Source organism: Accipiter gentilis, chromosome 3, assembly GCF_929443795.1.
Source record: "Accipiter gentilis chromosome 3, bAccGen1.1, whole genome shotgun sequence".
NCBI lineage: Eukaryota > Metazoa > Chordata > Aves > Accipitriformes > Accipitridae > Astur > Astur gentilis.
In genome coordinates, this window is record NC_064882.1 from 9,108,378 (window position 1) to 9,123,734 (window position 15,357).

General features: G+C 37.2%; 1 long non-coding RNA gene across 1 annotated transcript in view; it reads right to left on the minus strand.

Annotated features, from left to right (window-relative positions):
- LOC126052235 (uncharacterized) overlaps positions 1-15,082 on the minus strand; it is a 68,552-nt gene extending 53,470 nt beyond the window's left edge. The window contains exons 1-2 of the long non-coding RNA XR_007509986.1: positions 14,990-15,082; positions 4,838-4,953 (exon numbers count right to left, since the gene is read on the minus strand). This is a non-coding gene — a long non-coding RNA (uncharacterized LOC126052235). The remainder of the gene's footprint in view (positions 1-4,837; positions 4,954-14,989) is intronic.
- Between the last annotated feature and the right edge of the window lie 275 nt (positions 15,083-15,357).

Sequence of the window (15,357 nt, forward strand, 5' to 3'; positions counted from 1 at the left end):
AAAAAGTATTGTTTTCAAACATTGCTCAAATTGGATGAAACAGAAGCATAGTGGCTAAATATTTTGCCCACTAGTACCTGCACATGAATTTTTTCCTTTTGTTTGATGAAAATGCACGGTTCCTTATGAAGAAGATTGTGTATGTACATGTGCCCAGACCTCAATCAGTAGATTGGCACAGCCCAAGCACCACCAGTCAAGAGGGTGTGCTTTACAGGCTTTACTGTAAAGCATCTCCTTTGTCCATGAGGTTTGTGTAGAAAACTGTAGATTACTTTAAAATGACCTAAGTGACCTCAAATTCACCACAAAAAATAATAAATTATCAATGTATTAAAGTTCTTAAGCCTGAGTTTTCTAGCACTGATACTTTTAAAGAGATACCAGGCAATGTGAAAAGGTAATTTCAACCCCAGCCTAACTGAAAAATCTTTTCTTTTTTTTTTTTTTTTTTTTTTAAACAGATGCCCCCACTGCATAATTTGTTTCAACTTTACTGGAGTATTTGATGCTGGCCATTGTCAGTTCCTTTAAAATAACAGATAAATGGACTATTTATTTGGCTTGGCACACCAATTCCTATGACAGGCTAGCCTATTTTACTACTGTTGCTTTCTCTTCTAAGATTAGTGTAGGTGTGATTATCAGGTTCTTAATAGATGCTCATTAGGAAACCTGTGTACAGAATAAAGAAAAGGGAGTACATGTAATGGTACGTCTGCTTTTAGACTAACACAGTAAAAGACATAGTTACTTCTTCATTTTCAGAGTAACTAGGTCTTACTTTTAAACAGAGCTAGATGTGTAGCTTATAGATTAGATAGAGATTATTTTCATACTCAGTGATTTATATTAGCACAGAAATTGAAATTTCCAATATAGGACTATGCAGATGAAAAGCACTACATTATTTTATTTTATATATTGTTCCAACTTCAACAAGATGTTGGAATTAAAATACCTGTTATTAGTTTGTACTGAGAATACAGAAAAGACCAGTAATACAAAACATATTATGCCATTTTACAGACACAGCAATAATGAAAACATTGCTAAAGCATTGAGACTTGCCAACTACTGATGAGACTCAGGAGAAATTCTTTAACAGATGTTTCCTACATCAAATAGCTACTTGGCCCTCCCTGATTACCATGATCTTGAGAATTCATGACTTGATTCAATGATCAACGCCTCTTCGGTAGTCCCATAAAAACCAAATTCTTGCAATAGGTTTGCCTTCCACACAGCAGCTGGTAAAATATATTTATGGCCTTCAGTCCCTTATGGTGAAGTTGCATTACAGCACTCTTGTGTTCATGACATAATTAGGGTTCTGTCAGCACATTAGTCATATACTGATGAATGCACATCCCATTTTCTTTGCCATTTTAAAAGCTACTATCCTCACTGTGACTAGTAACTACTGTACTACAAGCTGACCTGACCACATGCTTACTTATTGAAAATTTCAACTACTGTCCTCCAAGATTATTTATTATTATTTACTGCAAATTTACTTCAACAAGCTTCCTTTGACAGCTGTTATTTATTATTTTTAAATGCCCCCTAATATACAATGCTCTGAATACTATTCCCACTGGACGACAACTTTCTTTAGCTCCAAGTTGCATCATTAAACGTTGTGTAGGCACCTTTCAAGAAGAGATATCAAACTCATTCTAGACTAAGAAGTCACCACCTGAAGTGAGAGCTTTAGCAGCTTATACCTAAGACTACAATTAGCAAGAAAATAATAGTTTGAGATACTAGATAAGCCTGGAAATATGGATGGTCAAATGAACATTGTTTTAACACAATACCCAGATCTATCTGTTTCATCTTCTTTGATTTATTTTTAGAAGTCTTCAGATCTAGGTCACGCTGACAATATTTTATAACTATAACATACACTTCATCCCAACAATACTTGCTCAGCTCACAAAATATACATTGCACGTATAACACCAATGAAATACACTCATTTTTGCAAAAAAATACCTTGAAACAAACAGACTCTGAAAAGAAATTCTTGCCAAGGAAATGTGGGAAACCCCTTGATTTTTCATACTATTAGAAGATTTTTAGAGTTATAGTGTAGCTTTTTGTCAAAGTTTATACCTCTTCAATTTTCACTGATTCTCATAAAGAAAATACCACAGCTCAATTTATGTTTTCGGCTGCTTTTCATTTCCTTTAGTATTTATCCTGTTAGTATGAATAATAACTCAGGTACCTGGAATGGCATGATTTATTTTTGCTATCCAGCACATGTTAAAATTTCTTATGAGTAAGATGAAAATAACAGGCATCGTGAGCCAGGACAAATTACTTCTTTTAAAAAATATATCTTTATAATAAGTATTTTTAATTCAGTTAAACTTTTTTACTTTTAATAGCATAAGTATGAGTAATAATTCAATTGAAATTAATGGACCTTTTTTAGCATATAACTGGCACAAGAAAAATAAAACCTTGGATTCTCAATGAATATTTCTTACTAGCAAGTCATCTTATTTGGACTAGAACACAAGAGATAGCAAATCACTGAATAACTGGGTAATTCCAGTAACATAGTTTTTATAATTACATCCTGAACAACACTGAAATTGAACATCTGAACTTAGCCTAGCAGCTTAAAACATACACTTCAAAAAACATCACCTTGCCTACTTCTTGCACATAAATCATAGAGTGCCACCTTGCCTTTGCAGCCCTTACCTTCTCAACTGCTAAAAATTGCTGGCATCGTTAACTCACTTCAAATTATGCTATTTCTCTTTCTGCCCAACCTGTCACCACCTCATTTTCTCCTGCATCCCCTGGTTTGACAGATGCACTTGCAGTAATACTTTTCTAGTTTGTGACTTATTCAGACTCTGCTATATTGCCAGCTTCCTCCTGAGAGCGCTGCTGTATCAGGAGCCTGATTCCTGTGCTTGCAAGTAGAACCAAAGTAGACTTCCAAGCACCACAAGAACTCCAATATTGTGTCCTACAGATATGCTGCTTATTTGCAGCTTAACCCATGCTGTGCAGATTTATCCATGATTTAGAGGAACAACTGACTTTTCCAAGGGAAATGCATGCAGCCCACATTACTGTGGCCTAGACAGCTCTGTCTCACTAACACTGGTAAGGAGCACACTCTTATTAGTTGTACACAGTCTATACAGAACATTACTCATAAAACTGAAAAATCAAGCAGATTTGTATTCTGTGTTGTTTGACTGTATGTGATTTTCAGAGCTGCTGATCATAGCTATTCTTTTGTGTACTTTACAAGACCTTGTATAAAACTGGCATTTAACAAATAATGAGTTTCATTTTTATTTTTAAAATAAATTTTAAAAGGGAATCTAGACTATAGTGGTGATCGCAGCATAGATAGATATGGAACCCTATCAAAATCATGAAACTGCTGATACAACATTAATTCAGTAAGAAATTAAAGGAGAATTAATTAAAAAATCATTATTTCTAGAAATCTTACAATCAAACAAGTTTGGTGAAATTATTAGACCACATGCAATTCTGATTAAAAGCTACTTGTGAAAATATAAAGTAAATTAAACCACCTGAAAGATCTAAAAAAGTAAAGTTACAAATATCAAGTTGGGGTGTATGTAGAGGGGTCTATCAAGTACTACTCTTGGCCCTGTTCACTTCAACAGTTTAGGAATGGTCAAAAATTACTGTACTGATAAAAGGTATACTGATATTGACAGGTAAACATGCAGGGTAGACAGGATCACTTAAACTTTGTCTGAAGATATGCTGTAGTGCACTCTTCTGATCAAGTAAGAAACCAAAACATACTGTTTCTAATACCTTACTCCCTTATCCCTGCTAAAACCAAGGAAACCCTGTATCTCATGTAGCTGTTACTTCTCTCAAGCTGCCCAGTGTTTAATTGTAAAATAAACAGGGTTTAAATGTGCAGATGATACAAGAGTACATGCAATCACAATCTTTAAAATGACCCAGATGTGGCTGTGGGCAAAGAGAAACTGTTTTCCCAAATTACTCTTATTTTCTTAATACCTGTCTTTGTTTTTAGTCTGCGTTTGTTTCTAGTCTAGCTAGGATCTTAGAATTATTTCTGTGTAATATCTGCCAATTTAATTAATGGTCTGTTTACCCTCCCTTCCAGATCATTAATGAAGATGTTAAATAAGACCAGTTCTAACACTAATCCCAGGGTGCCTTGGCAGACACCTCTCCTCACAACATAATTCATCATACCCTTTGTTTGGAGATTGTTTGGATGATACAGCTGATGTAAAAGGAGGCTGCCCACCTGCGTGGCTGTGTTAACCACAGGGAACATATTACACCAATTACTGAAAAACTTCACTGACTTTGCTTCTTGCTGCAAGCCAGAAAATTAAGAGTGTTGACAACGTTCTAGAGAAGAGCTCCAAACATTTTGGTTCCTGACACCCGAGAGACAGTTCAGCGACCAGATCACTGTAAATGCTCTAGATGACAGACAATTCATAGAAGCAAATCCCTACTTTTTGAAAAGAAGCCCTAATGAATTAACTGAGATAGATACAAACTCTCAGTTTAAAAAAAAAAAAAAAAAAAAAGACGACTCAAAACCTTCAACTCCTAGAAGAAAGCAACCTATTTTTCTTAAAGTGCTCCCAAACCAGAGCAAATTAGGCTGAAAGTGACTTATGAGAAGTCAGCTTCCTCTGCACCTTTGAGGGCAAAATCTATTTAGCACTAACTGAACTGTATTTAAGTTACTTTGGACAGAGACTTCTACAGACAGAGGATTCTCGAGATAATTTTTCCCCCAGATAATGATTTAGGTAATGTTGTTCTTACCTACCTGGTATCACCGCCTCTTTTTTAGTGGTTTGCATCCCTTCTTCTGTCATAGTTTGTTGGTGTAGTTTTCCCTTCTGGTAAATCAGTCTATAGATGATCAAAGCAAGGTTTTTGCCCCTTGGAGAAAACAAATATAAAATAGGACATTTAGTGGTCACTGTGAATTTCAACAGGGTTTATTCCCTTTATTTAAATATTTTACATCATCTCTTGTAAGCCATAGTTGAAGCTTCCCACTATTACAAAAAGATTCCAGGGGCCTTACTTTTCAAGACAGCAGTCTGCTCAAATCCAAGACTACTGTAATTGGTTATGTCTTTGGACAGCTTCTTACTGTGTACTTTCATGATTCAGATATTATTCATGTTGTTAGTAGATATAAATCTTCATCCAGTGTGCTTCTGAAGTCCAGTTACAGGCTATCTTTGCTTTATTTTATGTAGTTCTTTCAGGTTGGGTTTTTTCCTCTCCAGATCCTACTTAGTAGTAACCAATCTTTCCCTAGTTACTCCAGTGTCTAACACCTTTTACAGTGCTGATACTTTTATCCACTGTTTTACACAGCTTCTTTTTTCCTTAGATCTGACTTAAGATGGGTAGTAGAACGGGCACAGTTCACAACTACTTTCTCAACAACCCTCCTTAGCCTCTGATGGGCCACACTCTATTAATACAAAATTCTCACCATTTATGAAGTCTGCATAAGGGAACTGAAGGCAAAAGCTTGAAATACAGTAAAGAGAGTTCAAAACATCCGAAGGCAAAGGAATAAATCATTCATAGTGCTGCAGTGTTGCCAACCCTTAAATTGTAAAAGTACATCCAAAAAGCAAGGTTTTGGTCTTTTTGAACTTTCCAGGACTTCTGGAAACACTTTGCTCATCAGTTTCTATCAGGTTATACCCTGCCAAACAACCTTGCTGCCAAAGCAACATTCTCCCCACTTCACAAATCATGAGAAACTTTATTGCACAGAAGCCCACCTCTTACTGCTCTAGCAGTTTAATCAGCGACTCTTTATTGACAGTCCTCTGCCAACACCTCTTAGATACAGTATTTCATTATCAGAAGGGGGAAAAATAACTAAGGGCTGCAGCCTGTGCAAAATATGATTTGAAATTTATTTAAGTAACATGAAGAATTTCACATAGAATTCAAAAACACAGTGAGAGAAATCTCACTGATGAAGAGGGTGCATCTTAGACTCACAGAATGAGACTTCTGTTGTTCACCTAGTCTAATGTCCCACTCAAAGCAAGGCAATATTCAAAGTGAGATCAGGTTCCACAGGGTTTTCCCCAGGAGTAGCCTCCAAGGGCGGAGATTTCACATGCACCCTGGATAACCTACTCTTCGTGCTTAACCCCTTTTCATGAATTCTTTTTCTTATATAGTAAAAATTTGCTTTCCTGAATGTATTGCATTGCCTCTTGTGCTTTTGCTGTGCGCCTCCGAGAAGAGCCCCTCTGCATCCTTAACAACTTCCCCTTTCCTTAAACAGGTGAATGCAGCAATGCGTAGAAAGCCTTGCCCTCCCCTTCTGCTAAGCAAACACTGCTCTCAGCTTCTCGCCGTTCATCATGTGCTCCAGTTCCTAAACATATCGGTGGAGCTCGGCTGGACTCTCTCTAGTCTGTCAATGTCTTCCTGTGCTGAGGAATCCAAAACTACACACAGGAGTCTGGATGTGGCTTCACGCGTGCTAACTAAACAAAAACAACCGCTTCTCTTGACCTGGTGCCCATACACCACCTGAAGCAGCCCTGAATGCGGTTAGCCCCCATTGCCACAAGGGTGCACTGCTGGCTCATTTTCCATTTGACCAGCAGGACGCCTTCAGACCCGACCGGCAGCACTGCTTCTCCGCCAGTCCGTCCCTACGGCAGCATTTGTTGCATGCGGTTATTCCACCCCAGTAGCTGGACTTTGAAAAAGAAGCATCTTCTTGCTTCTGTACAAGCCCAGGTTTCTTTGCTTCTGAGTTGCCTCACGTCTACAAAATACAGTCTGAAACCCAGCAACTCATTAACCTATTCTGGTCTTTGAGGCCCACGCTTGTTTTCTTTTTTGCTTCCTTCTGCTCCCTAGTACTTCTAACCCCTTGAGGTAAAAAAAATCTTGGCTGGTCCTTCTCCCCTTTTGAAAGCTCTCCCCGGCTTGAAAGCCAGGAACGAAATGAAAACCTCAGCTGCAGTACTGATACGCTGCTTCTTTCCAGCCAGAAGGAAAAAGTCTTTTTCCACTCTCCATGAGGAAAGGCAGAAATTCATAAAGAGCTAAAGCTTTTTATCCTACTTCAAAATTGTCTCTAGCCTTTACCAAACTCAGCAAGGTCTATCCTTGCTTCCAATCTGTTACCGTTGACTGATGTTCAAGAATAAAGTGGCAATTGTAAGCTCTTTGGGCCAGCGCTTGTATGGCTTCATCAGGAAGCCAGACACCACTTTTGGACAAAATGAGTATTTTAGAAAATGAAAACGAAAATAGAAATAAAATTCATTAAAAGGGACACTCACATTGTTTCCACTAGCTAGTTTGAGTTCTGTTATTGCATTCTTACATGACTTGCTGATAGGGGTGCAAGTAATAAATATATGTATGGAAGGCATCCAGTTTTGTTTGATTTACCGGCATTGTTTGAGGAGCTATGAATCATGTCAGAGATTTAAAGGGATTACTGATAGAGAAGAGTGTAACCTTTCTTCCAATCCAACAGCTGTTCCGAAAAATTTCCATAATAACAGTTGCTTTTAATTATATAAAGAACTGCAAAGCCTTTTTAGCTTCATATCAATAATGCAGCTTTGATTCAAAAGTTGCTAAAGAGATAATCCTCAGCCTTTTTTTTGTCAAGGCCAGTTTGTGAATAGCAATGATTTAAATCCCAATGTCATAAATTTTTTCAAGGGAAGGAAAGAATACTCTTTATTTCCCTGGAACTTGGACTGTAAAATTATAAACAATGCTTGGAAAACATTATTTTCCTAAGAGTCCTTCAAGAAATGCTACTGATGCCTAAACAAATAGATTTAAAATAAAAGTATCAGAAATATGGCACAGACATGAGAAAAAATCATCCTAGAATATCTAGTCCAACACTACTGATAAGAATAAAAAATCTCTTTGTCTAGAATCGGTGTGTTTTACTAAAGAAGGATTATTTTTAGTAATTTTCAAGGCCCAGACTAGTCAGTGAAAATTATATTTCTTTATCTTCCATTCTCCGCGCTTCTCTCTCTGATTGAATACTGGCCTCTGACTGCTTAATGCTTATTCATTCCTCATCTTCTGGGCAGATCACTAGTTTGTGAAGATAATTAGAGACCCCTGCTATTCCTTCTAAGCCTTGAATCTTCGGGCTAATTAAAATGGAGTGCTGCATATACACATGCAGCTGATAAAGGCTTGCAGCAAGGTACTAGGAATCATAGTATTTGTGTAACAGAGAAGTAAAAACCGGTTGCATCTGCTAGGAGAGTTTTTGCTATGGCCCTCATTGTATTTTGCCCAGCAAACTTCACTTATTTTGGTCTGTTATTAGAGTTTCATGGATCTTATAATACTATCTATGCTTCAACAAATATTATCCTAATGTTTTTCAGGACAGCATTAAAGAACAACACCTAAACCTGAAGGAAAAATGGCAGGTTATTCATCCCAAGATCATCTTCTCCTAAATTCTCTTATTTTTCCTTGAGGTGTTAATCTTACATGTAAAACATCCAGTGTAAGAGAATACACCTCAGAGCACTCTACGTATAAATGCAATATTGGCAAGAAGGCTACAAAGAATGTTTCTGCGTCTCTCCAGGTACCAATTTTCTCCTTTTTCCTTTCATCTGTTTTAGCATGTAGACAGCCTAGAGGCACTGCTGGACACTTTTTCTTAAACATCTTCAAGGCTTTACCCTTTGAATAAATTACTACAACTTTTAAATATTTTCTTTTTGCTCCAGACAAATGTAGTAACTTTTACTTGATTTGGGAGGAGCCAATATCCATCAACAAAACCAGGAAGACTACTGGCACTGAACTGTGTCTCAAGATGCAATAAAGTTCTAAGCACTGTTCCTAAGTTGCTAGGTAGGTTGTCTGTACTTATGCCATGAATATCCAGCTTCAGTAAGATCTGCTCTTCCCACCCTGAGGCAGTTGCACATTGCTGTCAGACTTGTTTCTCCAAATGAAGTTAAACTATGACTGTAAATTAGATTATGCTATTGTGAATGGGTAGAAGCACCTATGCTGACGGATTTGAGTATCTAAAAGCAAGCAGGTGATTTATCTGGGAAGGGAATAAGAGCCTTTAAGGAGCCTATAATTTTCAGTAAAAATTTATAAAATAACTTTGGGGTTTTTCAATTATTTTCCAAACATTTTATTTCTGAATTTAGGGTGGGTCTGGGTCAATTCTTCTCCAACATTACTCTATAATTTAAGAACTGCAAAAGATGTTTTCTCCTTTGGGCATAATATTTCATAAAGAAAAATTCAGGAAAGAAATTTGATATTGCTTAATATGGTTGTGGAACTTTGAAATGTCATAATTTGTGTAATACACAGAACATTTCTGAAGGAATCCATGTATTTTCAGATCTTTTTCTCCAGTTTTGCTTTCTAACACACACAAAAATATAATACTTAGTCTGTAATAGTTTGATCTCAGAGGACATAAGAAGTCAAAACCTAGGGCTTCACACATTCAACATCAGTGCTGCCTAGCCTTGAACATACCTATGTTACCAGGAAGCTGTGTCTCTGCTGTAGCCAATTTTCTGCCCCTAGGTTGTGCACAAGCATTAAGACTTGAAGATACCAGTTTCTTTGTACCTCATATGTAGATGGAATTGACTAACTATCTCTACATATCTTGCTTTTGGAGTCTGCTCCAAGAGGTGTAGTTTCTTGTAATGTTTACCAGGTCAACTTTTGAACAGAAACATGGTGAGGATAATATTGTAGTGGTCTCCACAACTCTTTCTTCTCCTGGCTTAAAATAGTCACACAAGGAATAATACAGCTAGGTTCAAAGCACTTGATCTAATTTGTTGCAGCATATGGACTGCTGATCTCCTGCCACCAAAGGAACTGCCATTATCACTGGATTATTAGGTACTCTGATGGAGAAAGAGGAATCTCTTTAGTAGTAAAGCATTTCCTTTCAATAAAAAAAAATAAAAAAAATAATAAAATATTGGGTGTAGATGGATACTGAATACTTAATAACATAACTAAATAACTACATCAGTAAGACGCAGATTCACTCCCAACAAGCCAAAATTAAATTCATACTCTCAAAACCTCCTGTTACAATTAACGGCAAGATCACAGCCTAAAATCAGAATATCCTTCCAGAGATAGTTATATTACAAAACATGACATCTGAGGTGGCTATGTTCAGCAGTCAGATGCTGAAAACTAGATTTGATAATTCCAGGCTAATCTAAATGACCTTGGTTCCAGTCGCTGCTCTAGTTAAAAAGAAATTAGGTTATGCAAAGTAAAAGCACTCTGATAAGAGAGATGGAGTTAGCCTCAGTTCAGAACACTGTCTATTCTACTCTCCTGCATACCTTCTCAGGAGTTAGAAACTCTAGGATCAATCACTTTCCACTTCCCAGGGGAAGGATTCACCACTGATTAACCAGGTATCAATGGATTGCTATAGCAGCTTAAGGAAGGTGCCACATTCTCTTTTTTGAAAAAATTGCTTTGCTTGGATATCTGACCAAAGGAGGTGGTTCACGGCTATGAATCCAGAGTGCAGAGAGGCATCCAGGCAACTGCATGGCACTTCCAGACAGTACCTGGCTCAGCATACAAGTGAATCATATTCTTAGACATTAACTCTCCCCTTACACTGTGTAAGGAAAATACCTGACTCCTTGAAGTTACACAGCAGGGTATCCAATAGCAGAAACTGGCATTGTTCCCTGTGTGGCTAATGGAGAGAAAAACTTAATGAGGCCTCTGCTCTAAATCACTGTCTGGTGAGGTGCCTACCTTTTGCCATTGATCAGATAGGGAGTTCAGAGTTTCCATTACCTTGCAAATATAGTACAGTCGATGGACCTCATTTATTACTGAATTTTAGGGAGTGTGAATAGCTTGCCTCTCTCCTTTTAAGCCTAATTCCCTCTTGTGGATTTAACCCTTTGGTCTGAACAGAAGAAAAATTCAGATTTCAGATCGATTAGTTCTGCTTTTTCTTCTTCTTTTTTTTTTTTTTTTTTTTGCCAGCAAAGGGTAAGAGATTAACACTGTACAAAGGTCTCTTAGGAAAGAAGTATGATTTTTAGTGTTTGAAAGCAATCCACATCTAATTCTGGATTGAAAATGGCAAAATTACTCTGCTGTCAAACTAACCAAGATTTTCAAAGATTATTGGTTTTTTTCATCTCTAGGGAAATCCAGAATTGAATCAGAGATAAGAAGCTATTTTTTTCTAAAAGAGTGGTGACTTGCTTACAGCCAGACAGTAATTGACAGGTAAATCTGTCATATTATTAATCACTACGCAGGGAAATCCTGGTGACAATATCAAAATATTAGTGAACTTTTAAAATATAATTGCACAAATTGCACACATAAAGTGGTTTGGGGTTTTTTTTTGTATCCTCTCTCTGTCCTCTAAATCATGTCCTGCTTTCATAACATAAAGTAGAATGTATTAAACTTATAAATAAGAAATTTACCTTGTTGTTTAGTGTATGAATCGGAACCATAGGAATATGCTTATCTGTGTCCAGTTTTCAACTGGTATAAATTAAGATGGTAGTATTAAGTTTCAACTATCCCTTTTACTTCCAATCCATTAATTGGAAGTATTTTCAACGTATACTGCATGTTCAGTGAGAATAGTACGTAAATTGTAGCATTTTATTGCGGCTGCAACAATGAAATAAATGCAAGAAAATCCCACACTAAAACTGTTATTCACAACGTAGTTCATAATTTTATATTGATACTCTACTGCAATTTCCAAAGAACATCCTTGCTTTATATCTTTACAATAACTACAGCTGTAAAAAATAAAGTTACAATAGTATGTTTTCTGTAATGGAAAGTAAGAACTTCCCACCAATAAAAGGATCCCAGCACTCAAGGCATTATTTATTTTGAGATAACTGACAAAATAATTTAACTATGCATCCATATCAACTACGCATGACCTTCAAAAATCACTGGCAGACCAGGAATTCATAACCAGAACACATTCCCTGAACAATGCAACTGTTTGGATTAATTGCATTAACAGACTTAATTTAGAAGGATTTGGGAATGTTTTTACAAGGTTTAGGAAGGATTTCATTAGTATTACATGATGAGCAATTTCGAGTGTGCTTAACTGTTCACATTAACTCTCTAGGCAACCATAAACAGATCAGTCATCCACTGCTTATTAATTCTTATCCAAGATTTTGTCACCATAAAGGGAATGTCTTTGTAGTTCACTGTATACTTCAACCAGCCAGAAGAAAAAAACTATGCCTTAGCGAGAATCTCAATGCTGACATTGTTCTTCGGACTGTTGGATTAGAAGAAAAGGGTATGCTTGTATTCTGCATATTTCTGTTCTCTCGTGTTGCCTTCAGAGGAATGTAACTTTACTATTTAGTCTAAAATGATATTCCATTTAAATTAGTCTGTATTTGCCATATGATAATATCACTTGCCAACAGCTTTTTTCAAAGCTTTGTAAATTGGAAATTTAACTTAATGTATTTAAAATGTGCACCAACGTTCTAAGACTAACACGTTAATCCAAGGGAGAAAATGCACATAAAACAAAAGAGTTTGGGCAATTGGATGCTGGTAGTTCTACTCTTGCAATTTAATCACATCAATTTTATGCCAAATGTCCTGTGACATGAACTGGTACAACAAGGCAGGGAATCAGGGCTTCTGTATAAATTCTTAAGAATAGAATAAAAAAAGGATTGTATACTTTTCATAATTCTGGGAAACCTGACATTTTTGAAAATGTAATTTTTTTTCTAATGAGATCACAACTGCAATAATATAGCATATGTCAGCAAAAATTGAGAGTCCAGTTCTGAGCACACTGTTCTATTGTATGCTATTATCTGAATGTAAATATTGCAACTGCACAAACAAATCAAGAAATGGTGCCCGAGAACACCACTGGGAAAAATAACAGAGGCAGCTGTGCACACAGCTACAATAACAGGGGACAAATTTATGAGCATATGTAGATTTACCCAATTTCTGTTTTAAAAATAGATATTACCTTTCACTGCAGGTGACTTGCCATTATTTGCTATATCAATTATCATATACAGTAGAATGCTATGATTTTGTTGATGTAACAGCGGACAGGAAGTAAAAAATAGTCAAATGTTAAACTTATACTAGAGTGAGATTTATTTGCTTGTTTGTTCTTGAAATTTGCACATTTAATTACCTGTGGGAGAGATTATTTCTTGTGGACATTGGATTTTTCAAAGTCAAAATAAGGTGTGAACAACTATTGATAGAATTACCTGCCAAGAAATGTTATTATTCTAATAAAGAACCCTGAAATAAATTTAATGAAAGCTTTTATTTTGTAAGCAATCCATCAGCCTCCTTTTAAAACTTGCACGTTGCAAAATATGTTCCTTTGTAGCCTGGGAACTGTAGTGTTGAAACTGAATGGCAGCAACTGAGATTTCCTGACTCAAGGAATTACTGTTGCAAAAGCAGCTAAGATTATTCTACTTGGAATGCTGTAAAACACAAACAGTTATATATTTCTGTCTTGGCTGCACTACTATGTCATTAAAAAACTGTATCAGCAATAATTTTGCCCAACAACTTCATTCAGCTGCTGTCATTTAGGTACTTTTACGTAAAAAACATCCTGATTTAGAGTTCAGCATTGGGCATTTGTTTCAAACTATAAAACTGTCAGGCTGGTATCTCTTGCGGTGCTGTTACCTCTCTTCCCTTTGTTGGAAATGTATTCCTAAACACTTTTCTTAAAATGTTCTTAAAGTGAAGAAACTCCCAAATGTTTTATCAACCACCACCAAACACTTAATATAAAGCTCACCAATGACAGTTTGTAGGTACCTGGGATTCAACTTTTAGTGGAATAAAAGCACATGCAAAAGGTGAGTTACTGCAGAATCTCTAGTTAAAATTCATTGTTTACATGAGTGCAAAAAGGGGTAGAGAACCTTAATAAATGGTTAATATTGCAGCATTTGATGCACCTGCAGAATTAGATGCAGAATTGAAAACCCAATCTGCTGCAAAACACTGCACAAACCATCTACTGAAAAATATCCAGTTATAAAATCCCTTATCATGAAAAACATTCTATTTGATAACCAAGTAACAGAAATTGTTATTGTCTGTACTTTTAAGGTGCTTACATATGAATATAGAAACCCGACTTATGCATCAATTTCTAACTGCCTTGGAAGAGGAGTAAGGCATGACTCGAGGGCAGCAGAAATATCAGTTTGAGTTTCACATACCATTTTGGAACATTGGTGATTTCTGCTCTCTGTGTAGTAAGCTTAATTCTCCAGCTAACGATTGCCTTATTGTTTTAATTTAGAATGATCACAGCAAAAACATGACTGAGAAAAAAAGAATACATTTGCAACAAAGGGTAGGATACTCTAACTTCAGTAGCACACCTGAATTCACAGTTTTATTTCAGCAAACATAATTACTTTAACCTGATTTTGTCACTTCCTTTCAGGAAAAAAAAAAAAGTTACCTTTTTAGGAGTAAGATGTATTTTGATCGAACCCAGATAAAAGGCTGGATGTGGACTGTTTGTGTAAGAAATAAAATTGAGAGATTTCGACCAATGTGAGTATGCCTCATGAGGTGGACATCAAGAAATGGTGTCTAACGTGCTACCTTCAAATGCACATCCCTTCAATTTTCTTAAAGCTCGCTGAGTTTATTACACCCATTCTTACTTCAAATGCAGCAGGAAAAGGCGCATTTTCCTTGTCTAAACTTGGACTGACTGCAAAAACCTATTAAATATTTACTGTTTTAAGGCTGAAATGAACTCCCGAGTGTGCATTGAGTAAGGTGTTTTAGCCAATACCAGAAAGCCTGTGACAGCTGATTAGCTACTGGAGGACATTAGAAGTTCACACTCAAGAACAAAATAAATAGGATATACCGTGTTTCCCCTGAAGGCTCTCACAAAACAAAGCTTTTTGATTAACGTTCCCGTCCATCCAAAAGGTAAGCCTAAGCTTACACACCAGCTGGCCGCGACTGGAAAAGAAAGACGAGGCAGGTTAGTCCGGGCCTGCCTCTCCGGCCTCCTCCAGGCCGGCGGCGGCCGCCGCTGCCGCCCCCGTCAGAGGCTCCCGGCCCCGGACGCCCCTCACCCAGCCCCGCGGCCGGACCTCGCCTCAGGCGCGCCCGTGGCGTTTCCTTCTGTCAGCCTCAGCCTCACCCCCCCTCCCCGGGGCCACCCCCCGCCGGCAGCCATGACAGCCCCGCGGTACCGGCGCGGCCCTCACCAGGGCGGAGGCGGAGCGA